At 39.9% G+C, this 19,340-nt stretch overlaps 1 protein-coding gene and 1 non-coding gene across 4 annotated transcripts in view; one reads left to right on the top strand and one right to left on the bottom strand.

Annotated features, from left to right (window-relative positions):
• Positions 1-19,340, top strand: part of Tasl (TLR adaptor interacting with endolysosomal SLC15A4) — a 203,450-nt gene that overhangs the window by 61,605 nt on the left and 122,505 nt on the right. The gene's annotated exons all lie outside the window — the stretch shown is intronic.
• On the bottom strand, positions 16,647-16,834 carry LOC132651534 (U2 spliceosomal RNA). The gene has a single exon (XR_009589151.1). It is a non-coding gene; the product is annotated as a U2 spliceosomal RNA (small nuclear RNA).

Genomic DNA, 19,340 nt, shown 5'->3' with positions numbered 1-19,340 from the left:
GGTGTAGTAATGCATATGTGTAACATCAACTCCTGGGAAGTGAAGGCAAGCAGTAGGATCAAAAGTTTGAGATCATCACTCTATAGGGAGTTCAAGACTACGCTGGGCTAAATGAGACCCTATCTCTAAATAAATAGGGCTGGACCAATGACTCAGTCAATAAAGGTTCTTGCCACGAAGCCTGATGATTTGAGTTCAGTCCCTGGGACCCACAAAGAAAGGAGAGAAACAACTGCTTAAAGATGTCCTCTGACATCTTCAGACACACCACGACACATGCAGCACTCCTGCATGCATACACACATACATATACAACAAACAAACAAATATAATAAAAAGTACCATCCATCCTTGCTGTTCAGGACAAATTCAAGTACATTTTTCACTTTTCCTTTTTAAATGTACTTCACCCTTCTCTGCTCTTCATGGCCTTTCCCCTAATTGCTTATTAATGGAGCTACAACCCACGAATGGAAATTTTTGTCATATTCAGTTTGTATCTGGCTGCTGGGAAATGAAGGTGATGTCACAATCATTGGTTTGAAGTTAAGCAACATCTTAAGAGGAACCTGGTTAAAGGGAAAATAACTTCTGTCTATAAATGAGCACGTGCACAATGTAGAAACTCTAAGTTTGAGTCTCATCTGCTGACTTCTTTTATTCTGGATGAGGTAATGTGGCAACTTCCTATTGAAGACTTGCTTTGAAAGTGTCCATGTGTGGACACTCTCTGTGTCAGTTTGATCAGCATATTCAATTGGGTAAAGAGTGCATATTTCTGAACTCCTGGAAATCTCTAATCTATCAATCTCACACTGATAATGGATACTTAGAATCATATGTCTGCTTAGGCACAGGAAAAAGAGTGACTACTTTGAACTTGAGGTTTACATCTCTGTGGTAATAAAGGTACAGGCCCATCTCAAATAAGAGCTTGGTACCTATTGTTTAATGCTTTGGTGAAACATTCTGTGCTGAATAGTTTTCCCTTCTGCAGTGATGCTAATTGTTTGTGAGCCTTTTCTTCTATCAAATACTATCAAATACAATAAACTTTGTAAGATGGGCACAGTGGTTCCCACCTGTAATTCTACCAGGTAGGATGCTGATGCAGGAAGACTGCCATGGGTTTGAATGCAGCTCAGTTTTCATTGTGAATTCCAGACCATCCTGTGTAAAACACAACAAAACAAAATTATATGAAGATCTACAGGGCTACAGAGATGTTTCAGTGGTTAAGAGCTCTTCCTGCTATTTCAGAGGATAGAAGTTTGGTTCCCAGCCATATTGAGTGGTTCACATCTTCCTGGAAATCCAGCTCTAGAACATCTGATGCTCTTACAGATTTTACCTGCATGCACATGCATATGTACATACATATGTACATGAATAAAGATTTCTTTAATATAAATCTGTGCTGTGGATTATGCTCAGGAATTTATTTTCATTCTCCTCATATTTCCTTGTTATTTCTGCTTTAATGAAGTTATTTTTTTTAAGAAGACAGAGCCTGGCGTGTTGGTGCATGCTTGTAATTCCAGCACAAGCTCGGTAGAGGCTGGAGAATTAGTTTGATGTTGTCCTTGAATGCATAGCAAGATTGATGCCAGTCTGATCTACATAAAGCCCTCTCTAAAGAAAACTACAATAAAAATCTTAGAAAATAGGTCTAGAATGTGCTCAGCTGGTGCAGTGATTGTTTCCATGCACAGTACCTTCTGTATGTTCACCAGCATCTGGGCACTCAGGAAGTGGAGGCTAGAGCCTCCCACGTACTAAGTAAACATTTAACCATTTAAACTACAGCCTCATCCCAGTTATTTTATAATTATATATTTATTTTGGCTGTTTTAAAACAAGGTTTCACTCTGTAGCCCAGGCAGGTCTCAAAATAACAGAAATTCTCCTACCTCAATACTTGGAGTTCTGGGATTACAGGCAATCACTAATACATCTGATTCTAGATTAACTACTTAGACCAGTGTTTCCATGGCTTTAGAATCATAGTTCTAGGGACTCAAATATTATACCTTCCAAAGATAATATATAATATAATATAATATAATATGTATAGTATAACATAGAAAGCTGAAGGTAGCTGAGTGTAGTGGCTCATGACTGTATTCCCTGAACTTGGGAAGCTGAGGTGGAAGGATCACTTTGACTTTAAAGCCATCCTAGAGTCTATAGGGAGGACCCTGTCTCAAAAAGGAAATTTTTAAAAAGTTGAGCTTGGAGCTGGGCATGGTGGTGCTCACCTTTAATCCCAGCACTCAGGGAGGCAGGGGAGGTGAATCTCTTTGAGTTTGAGGCCAGCTTGGTCTACAAAAAAGAGTTCAGGACAGCCAAAGCTACACAGGGAAACCCTGTCTCAAAAAACCAAAAACAGAGAAAAAGGTGAGCTTGGTAGTGCCTATTTATTATCCCAAAACTTGAAAGGCAAATATAGGAGGATTTGGGCTTCTAGGTAATCCTCAGAGAAAGAGGAAAGAGGGAGGAAATGAAGGGACAGAGAAAACGAAGGTGAGGCTTTAGGCCTGATATGTAGTTCAGCTGTATAGTGCTTGCTTTGCATATATGAGCCCCTAGATTCAATCCCCAGTATCAAAACCAAAACAAAACTTACCACAAACTGGTGGTTTTCTTAAAGACACCTTGCTCCACTGGTCTTTGGCCTTTGCTCAAAAGCCCTTCCTCTTTTATCAGTATTTCCTTTCCTCCTGACAATTGTAGACTTTTATATACCAGCAGCAGTGGATTCCATAAATCTGATCCTTTGCTTAGTTCCCATTCACATCAATTTTATACTTATCCCGGTGACATAGTTTGGCCAATGGGACAATAGTAAATAAGACATGAACAGAGATTTCCAAAGAGCTTCTTGCTGGGAATGTGGCTCGGTGGTCTAGCACTTAGTATATGTGAGGCTCTGAATTTGGTTTACAGAACTACAAAAAAAAAAGAGGTTCTGGAAGAATAATAGGAAATGAGAAAGGGGGTAGTTGGAACAGAATATGATAAAAATAGTGTATATAAGTGTATGAAAAAATTATTGAAGTTCTAGGCCAGCCTGTTAGAGAATGACAGATCCCATAGAGCATAGACAGTTCATTGCCTGGATCGGTATTCAGAATAACTGGCTTGGCAATCACAGATGTGAGTGAGCCCACTCTAACTTCATGCCCTGCCTCAGCCTGGCCAGTAAAGACCAGAGAGTTATCATGGGCATCTTATTTATCCCAGGCAATCCCTGAAATTGTCTGAATTCCTAAACTTAAAGATGGTTTGTTAATGTGGAAAAACAACTCCACATCCCAGGTACACAGTGAGTTCCGTTTTTCACCACTTGAGGGTAAACTGATTATATATGCGGTTGTTCGTCATTCTCTTTCATTATGGAAAAAATATCATAATACTTCAGTTGCAAGGAAAAGAATCAGTTAAAGGCAGCTAAAAGTAAAGATCTGGGTGTCTACTTGTATGCAGATTACACAAGTGCATATAATGAGTTGGAAATACTGTAAACTTTTGTGTCATTGTTGAGATCACATCCAGTGCCTTTTGCCTACTTAAGCAAATGTTCTGTCATTGAGATACGTGTGTACATGGTGTGTGTGTGTGTGTGTGTGTGTGTGTGTGATTTGTATGTCATGACACATGTGAGATGTCTGTGAATTTGCTTCTCTGCTTTCATTACATAGGTTCTGGGGATCAAACTCAGGTTGTCAGGCTTGCATGGCAAGCACCTTCACCCACTGAACCGTGTTGCCATCCCATTTTCTTTTGTACTGTTTTTTTGTGCTAGAGGTAAAATTAAGGCCTAGGAGAGAAGTTTTGCATGTACTGAGGAATGGAATGTCACATCTAACATGAAATCAGATTCAATCAGAAGCAGATAACTAATATTTCAAAATAATGTACAAAAACTAAAATTGATGTTTTAAATTTTTATTATTGTATTGATGAAACATGGGAATTTAAGAATGTCTTCATCTATGTATTACATTTTGCCTGATTAGTGTTTCTTGTATAGGCAGATCTTGAATTGGCAATTCTCCTACTTTGGTCTCCCAAGTAGCTTAGATTACAGGGACTACCTCAGCCAGCTGATATGAGGGAAGGTTTTGAAGACAAAACATACAATATTTTCGACATAAGACCTGCAGCTTAAGCAAGTTTCATCTTTGCTAGTGCTAGCACTAGACTTAGCTGAATCTATCCACCCATCCCTACCTCTCCTCCCTCCTGAAACTCAGCATGTATTCTATTTTACTTCTTCACTCTGAAGATGGGTTTTATCAAGTATTAATCAGGTTGCATAGGGCTCCAAAGAATTACTTAGTCTCAAAGTCAACAAGGCATCATCATCCCTTTGTGATTAGAATCTATCCATCAATACAGGCCCTCATGAGGAAATGTTTGCCTACTGCTTAGCATCAACTGGTTATCTTGTCTGACCAACTGCAGTGGTATGGAACAGATGACATGGGAAAGAAGTTTGTGTGTTTGCTTATTGGCTGAAGATCTTTTGATCTAGGTTGGGTTCAGCTACATGTGCCTTTTTCTGTCCCAAGAAGCTACAATGACCTTTTTAATCACTGCAGATGGTATCTTGGGTTGAATGACTCTGGTCTGTGTGTTCTCATCATCCTTGGTTGAATGAGAAGTTTTTATCTTGTATATATTTTTCTGGTGATGGTAAAAGGACAAATGGAACTGGGTGTGGTGGCACTCATGTGTCATCCTAGCAGTTAAGAAGCTGAAATAGGAGGATCACTTGTCCAATGCCATCCTGAGATACTGTTATCAGTTAATTTTCTATTGCTGTGATAAGAGGCAACTTAAGGCAACTTAAGGAGGAGTTAATTTGGCATAAGTTTCCAGAAAGTTTCCATCATGGTGGGGAGGCCTATTAACAAGAGGCAGACATGATGACAGGAGAGGAAAGATGGGAGTTCATATTGTGAATCCCAAGCATAAAGCAGAGAAAGTGAACTGGAAGTGGCTTTTAATCCTAAAGCCTCACCACAATACAAAATTCATTTGGTCCAACTTCTAAAGTTTCCATACTCTTTCAGTCTCAACACTATTTAAAAGTTCACAATCTCCTCTGAGAATCAAGGCACCACTAAAAAAATCAAAATAAATAAGTAAATAAACTTATGTACTTCCAGCATATAATAGGACAGAATATACATTACCTTTCCAAAATGAAGAAATGAGGTAATAATGTGGAAATATTGGAACAAAAGCAAGACAGAAACCCAGCAGGAAAACATCAAAACCCCTAATTCCATGTCTTATGTCTGGGACTTTAGTTAGACCTACCCCTCTAACTTTAATGCTTATAACATACATATCTCTTGTGAGCTGGCTCTACTGCTCATTTGCAGCTTTTTTGCTACACATCACATGACTCTGACATGTCCAACGTCTTGGGGTTTCAGATTTCACTTCAACAGCTTTATGCAATGGTCTCTCACAGCCTTCTTCCCTCAAAGGGCTTTCATGCATGGGATCCACTGCCACACACACAATCTCTGGGCTCAGTGACTCTCTGAAACAGTGGAGGAACTGTCCAGAACCCTTACACTCTTGCTTCCTTCATGTTTCTAAAGCCAGAACCACATAGATGGAACTGTTAAGCTTGGCTGGTATTTTGGGATGGTCCCTGCCGTTCTGTTTGAGTTACATTAGCAGCAGATCTTTAATTCAGTTGCTTTACAGGAGCAGAATTATATTCAAGACAGTGTTTCTCTGTTTGTAGCCTTAGCTGTCCTGGAACTTACTCTGTAGACAAGGCTGGCCTCAGACTCACAAAGATCCTCCTACCTCAGCCTCTGAAGTGCTGGGACTAAAGACGTGCCCTACCACGACCAACTACTTATATTCTTTTCCACAGTTCAGAAAATTAAGGGGCTTTGCCCTTCCCTTTATTCCAGTGTTGAGCATGAATCTTTGCCTTAATGGCACTAGTCCATTTATCTCTTAGAGCACAAGCCTTTGCTGTGACATTAAACCTCCTAGTGCTCCTTCTTTTCTTTCAAACTGTACACTTTGTATTTCTTTTAGCATCGTGTGCTCTTTTTCATTGTAAACCTGCATAAAAGTTATTAATAATAACCATGCAATAAGTTCAGTATTAAACCTGCCTTGAAACTGCATCCACCAAAGAAACTAGTCCATTAATTTTTAATTTGGCCTCAGTCAAGTTCTCAGTGCAAGGTCACAATACAACCAGATCTTTGCCAAAACATTACAGAGCTGCCTCTGGCCCAGTTCCTAATGTTGTCACCCTCTGAAACCTGTTTAGCTGGGCCTCCACAGTCCATAGTTTTCTCAGCCCTGCTGTCTTCTAGGGTCAGACTAGAAAGGCTCTTTAAGTTCTCTGCTCATGGCGTTTAACCACTTTGCTAGTACAAACTTCCAAAGCTTTCCATATTCCTGTAAAAATTTGTCCTATTCTTGACAGCAGCTGCCCATTCTCTAGTATCAACTTCTGTACTAGTTCCTTTTCTGTTGCAGTGACAAAATATAGAAACCAAGTACAAAAGTAACTTTTATTCACTTGATTTAATTGTCATCTCTGAGGCTTACTTCTTCTGTCTGCTAACCTAAGCTTCTAGCCTCCATACAATCTAATCTAGGTCTATGATGTGTTCAGTCTCTGAGACTTACTGCTGAATTAGGTCACCCTTTCTTGTTCTTTCTGAACTCTGGCTGTCTGGTTCAACTCAGCTGTTCTGGCTCAAAGTCCTTTCCAAGATGTTTGATTCAAATTGGCTTCTCACAGTTTTTCACTGTACTGCTCTGGTTGGCCTCAAAATAATTCAAGCAATCTGTTGTAATCTTCTGGCTCCTTCTCATTCTCTGGCTCGTTTTTTCTTCACCTGTGTCTAGCTTGCTCTCCCTTCAACCTGTCTCTGTAAAACCATCCTGGTAAAAACTGCCTCTGAATTCCATGAACTGCCACGAACTCAACTCTACTGCTCTGCCTCTCAACTCACTGACTCAACCAAACTGTCTGAACAGAAGACTGACTAGAACTCAAGAGATCTGCATGCCTCTGTCTCCTGAGTGCTGCGATTAAAGGCAAGAACTACTGAGAGATCATAGAACTAAAAACTAGTGGGTATTGGGAGACATGTCCAGCCACCTGGGGAAAAGAACCAGCTTTACTGCATTCTTTTCCTGCCCACTAGAGATACAGTTGCTAGGAAACTGGTCCAGATGGCGAGGCCAGAACGTTTATGGTCTTGGCACCTGAAGTAAACCAATCATTTCAAAAGTCAATTTCCCTTACCCAATCATGTAACACCAAGGCATGTAACTCTCTGCATTTTTTTCTCTTTAAAAATCTAGTTCCCCTAGACCACGGGACTGCATTCTGCTTCCACAGGAAGTTTTGTGACCTGGGCTCCAGCACATATCCAATACAGCCACATGTATTTGCAGCAGAGTCCATTCCTAGTAGTCTTTGGGGGTCTCACGAACTGAGCATAACACTACCATGCCTGGACCTAAGCATTTCTTTACTTGCTCTATACCAGGTTGGCCTTGAACTCAGAGATCCGCTTGCCTCTGTCTCCTGGGATTAAAGGTATATTTATATTCCAGCTGGTGGTTCACACAGAGGTAGAAGGTCTTTGGATATGATCTCTTGCCAGAGCAGCCAGGTTCTGAATTAAAATTCCTCTACACCCAAGGCAACTTAAGGAAGAAAAGGTTTATTTGGATTATGATCCAAAGAGATGAGTCTATTTTGGTAGGGAGGCAGAGTATCAAGACATTGTGGTAGTAGTACAAAGTTGACAGCTCACACCTTGAACTACCAGCACAAAGCAGAGAGAGGGAACTGAAGGCAGCAGAAGACTTTTAATCTCCAAGTGTGACTCCAGGGATATATTTTCTCTAGTAAGGCTGCAACTCCTAAACCTCCCCCATGGTGCCATCAACTGTGGACCAAATGTTCAAATATCAGATATTTGATATCTCCTATAGGAGACATTATCATTCAAACCTCTACAAGTACCTTAAGAAAAGTACTGAGGGACAAATAAAAATGTGCTACCCCATCCTAGGATCAAAACTTTCACCTTTACATGTCCACTCGAATTTTATTCTCCAAAGCAAGTTATATTAACCAATCACAAGGTCAAGATCAGGAGTGTAAACACTACATAATATGAACTTGGCATGTCTGCATATAGGTGAGCCTGAAGAACTGAAGCTGAGGATGCCACCTGACACACCTTTCACCTTTGATGACTTACATATCTATATTGGACCAATGCAAATGATAGTCATGGTGACTAGTGGTAGAAATAGAAGACAAAGATCCAGGTGATAGAACTGACTTGTTTGTAAGAGTGGCTTTTAAGGTTGCTAACACTCAAAATCTTGACATTTAAATGAATAAAGGGAGCCAGGAATGGTGATTCAGATCTGTACGCAGGAGGCTAATGCAGTAGGCTTGTTGTGCATTCCAGGAAGGCCTACAGAATGAAATCCTGTCTTTAAAAAGTCAAATTTAACAGGGCTGGAGAGATGTCTTTGTGGTTAAGAGCACCAGCTGTTCCTGCAGAAGACTCAGATCAAATTCCTAGCAACAACATGGTGGTTCACAACCATCTGTAACTCTAATTACGGAGGATCTCTAGTGCTGGGATTATAGTTCTGCACCACCACCACTAATTTATATAGTGCTGGACTTGGTGTATAGTGACAACCACTCTGCCAAACTGAACTATACCCCGGTTCCATATGTCTTCTAAAGCTATATTCCCAGTCCTCTTTCTTTCAATTCTATTTTGAAATAGCGTATTCCTGAGTTGCCCATGATGGCATTGAATTTGCTCTACAGCAGAAGCAGACTTCAAGCATATTATTGTGCTGCATCAGCCTTCTGGATTGCTGTGATTTCTGGCTTATATGATTGCTTGTAATTGTTTAAAGAGTCAGGGTCAGGAAGTCAGAGATCCAGTGGGTACAAAGTAACAGAGGATGAGGTGAGGGAGGAAGAGGTACAAAGTAAACCACAGAAATTCACTCTGAACAGGCTCCTGATGCAAGTTAGTTGCTATCTGTTTCCTCTTTAAACTTTTAATTATAAATGTAAAAGTCATACCAGAAGTACTCAAAGGACTCATGCTTATCATAAGACCTAAACTTTTCTGTGTTGTGGTAAGTATATGACTATTACGTGGTTAAGTAGATTTCTTAACACAACAACAAAAAAATAATTGAGTGGTTGGATGCAACACTATAGCTGTTGTAATACATCACTGTTATTGCCTTGGCCTTGATGTTCTGCTAAGATGGTGTCTTTCTAATTTCTGCTTATCAAATTGTTTTTATTCACATCCCTCCTCCACTCTCCTTTTTGAGATTGTTTGTTTGTTTGTTTGTGACAGTCTCATGTATAAATCATGAGACTGGCTGGCCTAAACAAAGTAGTTGAGGATGCCCTTGACGTCTCATCTTCCTGCCTACACCTTTCAGGTTTATGCCACCACACTCAGCCATGGTTTTGATTAGTTCCTCAGGCTCACCTGATGTTTGTTACGTTGACCGAGGCTGTACTTAATCTTGAGATCCTCTTTCCTCTGCCCTTAACTATTGAGATTATAGGTACAGATTACAGTGTTAGTACAGAAAGAAATTTGCAGTGATTTTACTGCCTATACCTCCTAAGTACTGAGATTACAGGAAAATACCAACCACACCCAGGTTCTATTATTACTATTATTAGTATTATTATTATTAGTAGTAGTAGTGGTAGTAGTAGTAGTAGTAGTCGCAGCAGTATTACCAGCATTGTTTTATCCATCTTTTCTCCTCCACTTTATTTCTCTCTTGTGTGTTACCTGGACGTAATAAGATGAAAGTTCTTACTGCTTCCTCTCTTGAAAGACTATAGTTGCTTCAGATGTATTTGTATTAGGTAAATAAGAATTACAACATATAATAAAAACTAAACAGGGGGCTGGAGAGATGGTTCAGTGGTTAAGAGTACTGTCTGCTCTTCCAAAGCACCTGGGTTCAATTCCCAGCACCCACATGGGCAGCTCACAACTGTCTATGCCCCCAATTCCAATGGATCTGATACCTGATGCACACAAAATAAAAGAAAAGAAAAACTAAACATAATGAAGCATGGGTGGCATGACGGTCTTTACTGATTACTATTTTTAAAAATAATTATTTTATTTTATAGCATTGGTGTTTTGTTTGCGTGTATATCTGTGTGTGATTACTATTTTTTAAGCCAGTCTCATGTGGCCCTGACTAGTCAAAAACTCCTTATGTAGGTGAAAGTAACCTTGAACTCCACCTTCCAGATCCTGTGCCACCAAGCCTGGCCTCTGAACAGTCTTAACAAACACAGAATCCTGAGAGAAAAGGGCAGAAGTCATTTCAGCAGAGCCAGTGGCAGCTCATGTAAAGTTCCTGTTTTTGTTGTTTTTTGTTTTGTTTGTTTGTTTTGCCAAAAAATAGTCTGACATGGTGGTGCACATCTTTATTTCAAGCATTCAGGGAGGCAGAGGCAGGAAGCTCTCTGTGAGTTTAGGGCTAGCCTGCTCTACAAAGTGAGTGTATGACAGCAAAGGATAAACAGAGAAACACTGTCTCAAAACAAAACAAAAATGCCAAAAGACTGGACACATTAACTATTCAGGTTTAGATCTTGATAAATTAATAACCTAAACACATAAATTACACAAATGCATTTATATTTGTTGTATTTTCTGACAACCTTTCATGAGCTCTTATTAACCTCAATTTATAAAGGAGATAACCAAGTCCCTCTCAGGGTTTAAATGACTATTCTGGAGAAAACTAAATTTAGAGTGGCAGAACAAAGATGCCAAAATAGGTTTTCGGCTGCCAAAGAAGTGCTCTTTCCTCTACATTCGGCCTCTCAGCTCTGGTTTTCTCTGATAGAGGATAATTGAGCAAAAGGTCAAACAGAGGTTCCAAGAGAAAAGTCGGGAACTTCAGGGGCAAAGTGGTAAGACCTTTACACTTTTTGCTTTAAAGTACATTCTGCTTAAAACAGCTATTCAAAGTCCATGTTCAATAGGTAGACTAGTGCCTTCATTTCTTTGCATGACCTCTTATCTGTTTTCAATGGTTGGCTCTGCCATTCACATAGGTAATAAAAAGCAGAGGCAGGAAACAGGATGACTTCTAACCTATTTAATAACTAACATGGAGGTGGTGGTGGGAGCCAACAAAAATGTCATAACATGGAAAGTAAGCATAAAGGACTATCGCAGAGGAATTATGCAAATCACTTGACTGAAACTTTTGTTATTTTCTGTTTTGATTTGTTTTGTTTTGTTTTGTTCTGGACAGAGTATCATTATGTAACCCAGAGTGGCCCCAAATGCACAATCCACCTGCTTAAACCTCTGTGTGTTGACATGAAAAATGTGTACTACCAAACTGGCCTATTTGAACGAAATTCTATTTTATGTGCCAGTGTCACTCCAGTGGTGTACCTTTAAAACAGCAACCACCAAACAATAGGATAGTATCATATTCTAACACAAAACATGTTATTCCTTGGCTACCAAATGAGACCCTCTGAAAAAAAAGTCATGGGAGTTATAAGAAAGGGTAGTGGAGATAAATATGTTCAAAATCTATTATATTAAATAATATTTAATTATTATAATATTATTAATCATATCTATAATAATTGAGACACAATCCTGAGAAGAGCGCTGGCTCTTCTGAAACTTTCTATGTAGACCAGGCCAACCTTTGACCTTATTGTGCTGTGATTAAAGGCATGTGCCACCATACTAGGCAATATGTTTTTATTTAATTTATTTATTTTTTATATTAATCACAGGTTATTTACTTTGTATCCCAGCCGTAGCCCCCTCCCTCCTTCCCTCCCAATCCCACCCTCCCTCCCTCATCTTCTCCCTGCCCCTTTCCAAGTCCACTAATAGGGGAGGACCTCCTCCCCTTCCATCTGACCCTAGCTTATCAAGGCTCTTCAGGCCTGGCTACAATGTCTTCTTCTGTGGCCTAGCAATGCTGCTCCTCCCTTGGGGGCGGGGGAGGCGTCGAAGAGTTCATCGTTGAGTTCATGTCAGGAATAGTCCCTGTTCCCTTTATTAGAGAAGAGATTTGGACACTGAGCTACCATGTGCTATATACGAGCAGGGGTTCTAGGGTATATCCATACATGGTCCTTGGTTGGAGAAACAGTCTCATGAAAGACCCCTGTGCCCTGATATATTTGGTCCTTGTGGCACTCCTGTACTCTTCAGGTCTTACTAACTCCCCCTTCTTTCATACGATTCCCTGCACTCTGTTGAAGGTTTGGTTATGAGTCTTATTATCTGCTTTTATACAGTGCTAGGTAGAATCTTTCAGGGGCCCTCTGCAGTAGGCTCCTGTCCTGTTACTTGTTTTCTCCTACATCTGATGTCCATCCCATTTGTCTTTCTAAGTGAGGATTGGTCATCTTACCCCAAGTTCTCTTTCTTCTTTATCTTCTTTAGGTGTATAGATTTCAGTATATTTATTCTATCTTATAGGTCTATATAAGTGAGTATATACCATGTGTGTCTTTCTGCTTTTGGGATACCTCACTCAGGATGATCGATTCTAGGTCCCACCATTTGCCTGCAAATTTCATGATTTCCTCATTTTTAATTGCTGAGTACTATTCCATTGTGTAAAAGTACCACAATTTCTGTATCCATTCCTCCGTTGAGGGACATCTGGGTTGTTTTCAGGTTCTGGCTATTACAAATAAAGCTGCTACAAACATGGTTGAGCAAATGTCCTTGTTGTGTACTTGAGCATCTTTTGGATATATGCCTAGGAGTGGTATAGCTGGATCTTGAAACTAAAGTCCAAGTGTATCAAAGACCTCAACATAAAACCAGATACTCTAAATCAGTTAGAAGAAAAAGTGGGGAACAGCCTAGAACTCATTGGCACAGGAGACAACTTCCTGAACAGAACACCAACAGCACAGGCTCTGAGAGAAACAATCAATAAATGGGACCTCATGAAACTGAAAAAGCTTCTGTAAAGCAAAAGACACTGTTGTCAGAACAAAGCAACAGCCTACAGACTGGGAAAGGATCTTCACCAACCCTTTATCTGACAGAGGGCTAATATCCAGTATATATAAAGAACTCAAGAAATTAAAATGCAACAAATCAAGTAATCCAATTAAAAAATGGGGCACGGAGTTAAACAGAGAACACTCTGTAGAGGATTGTAGAATGGCAGAGAAACACTTAAAGAAATACTCAACATCCTCAGCCATCAGGGAGATGCAAATCAAAACGACCCTGAAATTTCACCTTATACCCATCAGAATGGCTAAGATCAAAAACTCAAGTGACAACACATGCTGGAGAGGATGTGGAGAAAAGGGAACCCTCCTACATTGCTGGTGGGAATGCAAACTTGGACAACCACTTTGGAAATCAATCTAGTGCTTTCTCAGACAAATAGGAATAGTGATTCCTCAAGATCCAGCAATATGTTTTTATTTTTAAGAACTGTTACAAATAAGATTGTTTATCGCCAACAAATTGGCTCTTCATAGATAGCACTGCCACCTTCAGTAAGAATTAGAAATTGCAAGTATCAAGGAATGATACTGTTATTTTTAAATGTATACTGTTCTGATTAACAGTCTTGAATGATAGAATATGTTAAAAGACTTTGGATATAGCACATCATTTCTCTTTTACATTATAACTGAATGACGAAAAAAAAGGAAGGGACATGCCTGCTCCTAGTTATAGTAGAAGAGAAGGTTTATTGTTAGATAAAATGGAGACCATAGCCAGAGGTAGGGACGTTTGAGGGAGTCCAGGGTGAACATGACCAGTCTGAGCTGAGCTATATGAGAAAAGAGGGGTCAGCTGCTGACCAAGAGGAGCAGCCTGGGCCAAGAGAATAGACAAAAAGATCAGGTAACCAAAATAGTTGTATTTTATAGGGACAGACATCTGTGGGAAGGGTGGACCAGATCCTGGCTGGACGATTTACGGTAGGGGGTGTGGTATGCCAGCTAGTAGGGCCCTGTAGCAGGTAGACACTTAAAGATTCAGGGAGAACCTGGCAGCCAATGTCTGCTTTGATATGTTAATGGGCACCCCAATTAGATGTTTCTCAGGGGTTTGAGACCTGACAATAAATAGTTAGGCATGGTGGCTCACACTTATAATCTGGCATTTGGGAGGCTGAGGAAAGCAAGATTGCTATGAGTTCAAGGCCAACCTTAGATGCAGAGTGAGAACCTATTTCAAACAGTAACTAACTAAATAAGTACAGAAATAAAGATATTAAATACAGACCCGATAATACAGGTGATATACAGATAATATAGATAATACAGATAATATAGTCTACTCAGTAGGTTTGCTAGTTCAAGGTCAATATTGGCTACATAGGGAGTTCAAGATTAGCCTGAAGCGCAGAGTGAGACTTTGTCTCAAAAAAGAAACAAGGACTAGTGAGATGGCTCACTGTAAGTAAAGGTACTTGCTATATACATCTGACAGCCTGAGAATCCACTCTACAAAACTCTACTCCCATGTGTGCTGTGGCACAAGTGCCCCCCCCCAAACATGCTAATGAAAAACACAAGTTTAAGAGCAATTTGGGGGCTGGGAATGTAGTACAGTGGTAGAGTGCTAGCTTAGCATAGGAGAGAGCCTGGGCTCAAACCTGAGATAGGGATAGAGATATAGAGGGAGGTGGAGATAGAGATAGAAGGGGCTGGAGAGATGGCTCAGAAGATAAGAGTGCTGGCTGTTCTTGAGTTCAATTGCCAACAACCACATGGTGGCTCATAACCATCTATAATGAGATCTGGTGCCCTCTTCTGGCCTGCTGGCTCACATGCAGGTAAAAACCTGTATAAATAATAGATAAATAAATCTATTTTTAAAAAGAGAGATAAAGATGAATAGAAGTGGACAGGTAGAGATGGGGGGATGTGTAGCCTGTAATTCCAGCACTCAGAAGACAGAAGCTAGAGGATCCATCAGAGTTAGGGTAAACCCTTCACTACATGGTTACTATCCTCTCTGAAAGAGGAGAGGGAGAGATGGTGACTATTCTAATGAAATATTTGGGTATTTTTATACACATATGTCTTTTGAAACCTTGCAAACTAAGTACATTTGACAGCCTGAAAAGACACAGATTAAAACTTGCTAACTATCAGTTTGCCTCTAAATTTTTATTTGATATATTTATTTTATGATTTTTAAAAAGGATTTATTTATTTTGCTGAGTGTAGTCCACATGCCTTTAATCCCACTCTCAGGAGACAGAAGAATAAGGATCTCTGTGAATTCAAGGCTAGTCTGGTCTACATGGTGAGGCTCTGTCTCAGAAAAATAAAAAATACAAACAAAGTTTTATTTCTATTCTCTGTGTCTTTCCTGTATGGATGTATATGTACCCAGTGCATATCCAGTGCCAGAGAATCAGAAGTGACTGGCAGATCATGTGTATACGCAGAGTCAAAGAATAAGAAGTGAGTGGCAGATCATGTGTAACTCATGTCATAGATGGCTATGAGCTACCATATGGGCCTTCACCAGAATAGTTAAGTGCACTCAACCTTCCATCCAGCTCTTTACATCTTATTTTATTTATTATTAATGCATTTGTGTGTGTGTGTGTGTGTGTGTGTGTGTGTGTGTGTGTGTGACATGTTGCTATGGCAGAGGTCATACATGGAGGTCAAAAGAGTCAGATCTCTTTTTCCACTTTTGTGTTTGTTCTGGGTATTGAACTCAGGTTGTCAGGTTTATACAACAAGCTCCTTTACTTACTGAGCCATTTCACTGGCTCCAAATATCTAAAGATTGCTTATGTGCTGAAAAGAATAAGTCTTCAAACTGAAACCTATATCACTAAATAAAATTGTTTTTCATTGACAGAAAGGGGCCAGTGAAATTGCTTAGCAAGTAAAGGTAGTTAATGCAAACCTGAAGACTTGAGATTGAAGCCAGGTCTTGAACTCCAGAACCCACACAGTAGAAGATGATCAGCTCTTTCAAGTGTGCTCTGATTACCATATACACTGTGGCACAAATACAGACACACGACAATAAATAAATGTAAAACAAAAAAAGGGACACACTTCTATTTTTTTTTTAATTGAGTCTTTTTTTTTTTTATCAGTTACATTTTATTAACTCTGTATCCCAGCCGTGTCCCGATCCCTCATTCCCTCCCAGTCCCTCCCTCCCTCCCTCCCTCATCTCCACCGTGCCCCTTTCCAAGTCCACTGATGGGGGGGACCTCCTCCCCATTCATCTGATCCTGTTTTATCAGGTATCTTCAGGACTGGCTGCAAAGCCCTCCTCTGTGGCCTAACAGGACTGCTCCTCCCTTCGGGGGTGGGGAGACCAAAGAGCCAGTCATCGAGTTCCTGTTAGAAATAGTCCCTGTTCCCCTCACTTTGGGAAACCAATTGGTTACTGAGCTACCACAGGCTACATCTGAGTGGAGGTTCTAGGTTATATTCATACATGGTCCTTGGTTGAATGTCAGTCTCAGAAAAGACCCTGTGCCCAGATATATTTGGTCCTTGTGGAGCTCCTATACACTTCTATTTTACCACCTAAATCATCACCACTAGAGAAGATGCCAGTCATAGAGATACTGAAATATCAGATCACTGCATCAAGTGGTTGATGCAAGTCTTATTCCATCTCCAAGCTTCAAAAATGGATTTAATATAATGTCCTTAGGCACAGGACATACCAGATTATAAACTTAAAAGACAGATATTATATACTTTATCCTAGGCAAAAGACAGAGAAGTGATTAATAGTCTATTATTTAAAAACACTTTTTAGACAGTCTTGTGAAGCCCAGGCTGACCTTGAACTCAATAGGTAACAAGAACAACCTTGAACTCCAAGAACAACCTTGAACTCCACATCCTCCTGCCTCAACCTCTCAGGTTATGGGATCCTACTTCATCAGCTTATTTTTTTATTTTGCTTTTTTATTTGTTTGATTGTTGAGTCAAGTTCTCACTAGGTAGCCCAGAATGGCCTAGGAGTCTATTTTCCTCCTTTATACTCCAAGTGTAGAGTGTGCATTGTCAAGCTGAGGCCAGAGCTTTATGCTCATTTCTAGTACTAATTGACTGTGTGATCTTGAGCTAACTTCTTAACGTCTGTATTTTATGTTTTAACACCCCTCTGAGTGTGTGTGTATGTGTGTGTGTTCAAAGAGGCCAGAAGAGGGTATCAGATTCCCCGGAGTTGGAGTTGCAGGTGTTCAGGATCTGTATAAGAGGGGTACTGGGCAGAGCCTTTCAGAGGCCCTCTGTGGGAGGGTCCTAATTTGTTTCCTGTTTTCTTCTTCTTCTAGTGTCCATCCTCTTGGCCTTTTGGAGTGGGGATTGAGCATTTTAGCCAGAGTCCTCTCTCTTGATTAGTATCTTTAGATGTACAGGTTTTAGTAGGTTTATCCTGTTATATGTCTATATGAGTGAGTATATACCATGTGTGTCTTTGTGCTCCTGGGAGAGCTCACTCAGGATGATCCTTTCCAGTTCCTACCATTTACCTGCCACAGAGGAAGACAATGCAGCCACTCCTGATGAGACCTAACAGACTAGGATCAGAAGGAAGAAAAAGAAACCCTCCCCTACCAGTGGACTTGGGGAGGGGAGTGTGTTGAGAAGGGGAAGGAAGGGAGGGATTGGGAGGGGAGGAGGGAGGGAACTAGAGGGGGGATAAAAAGTAAATAAAATATAATTAAAAATAAAAAAGGGGAGGTACTGGGAACAAAACCCATGTCCTCTGGAAAAGCAGTGAGAACTCTTAGCAACTGAACTTTCTCGCCAGTCCTGATTATGCATCTGCATTCCTAAAGACATCTCCTTGGAACTTGACTCACCTCACAGGAATGGTGGAAATCTCTAATGAGATAATGAGTGGAAATGTTTTAATAACAGAATGTTAGTTTGCTATATAAAACAAATTCTGGGCTTGGTCCATGCTCCAGAGATGTAGAAGATAATAAAAACATTATTGCTGGGTGTGGTGGTACATAAGTGTAATCCAGCACTCAAGAAGGTGAGGCAGAAGGACTGCTACAAGTCCAAGCTAGCTAGTACTACATAGTGAGAACCTATCACAAATAAAATAAAGGTATTGTTTTGGGACGAATATAATGGCAGACACATAATTTATAAAAGGTGTTCAGCTACTGTAACAGTGCAAATTATAACTCTCAACATAAGAAAAATGTATAACCTTGGAGTGGAAACAATATGATAAGGAGATATTATACAAGTGTATGTGTATATTCAATATATCTTCACTACCAGCCTGGCAGTTCTGGGGATACTGAATCTATCAATACAGAGTTTAACAGATCTTGAGTGTCTATAGTAAACATTTTATGATAAAAATATTTTACAAAGTTATATTTTTAGGGGATAAAAGGATACCTTACCAGGCATGGTGGTGCACTTGTGAGGCTGAGTACAAGGATTATGAGATGTTTATAGCCTGTCAAGGCTATAAGTGAGAAATATTGTCCTACAAAATTTTAAAAAGCAAATGAACAAGCTGGCCTCAAATTCGTGATTTTATTGTCTCAGCCTTGGAGTATTGTGACTACAAGTCTAGAATTATAAGTTCCATAAATAGAACTGTGGTGAGATATTATCATAGCTATATTTAATTAGTGCAGCTCTCAGACATCATCAGAGAAGTTTCTTTGTGGATGGTAGTTAATTGGTCACAGTGTAGAGAATAAAGGATTATGGAATGTCCAACCACAAATGGAATACCTGTATCACACTTTCTCCCCACAGTTCAGGGACTATCACAGAAGAAGGTGGGGAAAGAGTATAAGAGTTAGATGTCAGAGAGAACTGAAGGGAAACTGTGTCTTCTAGACAGGACACATCACTGCACTTTTGTACTTAAAACAGCTGTGGTTGCCTGCACAAGACCATCACAAGACCTGCACAAAACTGTGCCAGCCAACATTTTAGTATGAAGTGAGATATATTAGAGTCAGTTTTGTTTAAGGATGTGGCTTCTAGTAGGTCAACCACATTCCAGTGGATTACCTCACACACATGGACAGCACAAATGGGAGTTGATGAGTTAATCAAATTTAAAAAAAGACATGAAGGTAGGAGGGAGGTTAGGGAAATAAGTGGATCTGGGAGGAACTGGATGTGAATATGATCAAAATACATAGTATGTAATTGTCAAAGAATTAACAAGAAGACTTAAAAATAAATATTTTGTTATCTCCATGAATAGTCCTTGGTTGGAGTATGAGTCTCTGGGAAGTTCCCT

This window comes from Meriones unguiculatus (assembly GCF_030254825.1).
Source record: "Meriones unguiculatus strain TT.TT164.6M chromosome X unlocalized genomic scaffold, Bangor_MerUng_6.1 ChrX_unordered_Scaffold_30, whole genome shotgun sequence".
In the NCBI taxonomy this organism is placed as follows: domain Eukaryota; kingdom Metazoa; phylum Chordata; class Mammalia; order Rodentia; family Muridae; genus Meriones; species Meriones unguiculatus.
Note: the sequence above shows the minus strand (reverse complement) of the source record. Positions and strands in the feature narration are given on the sequence as shown.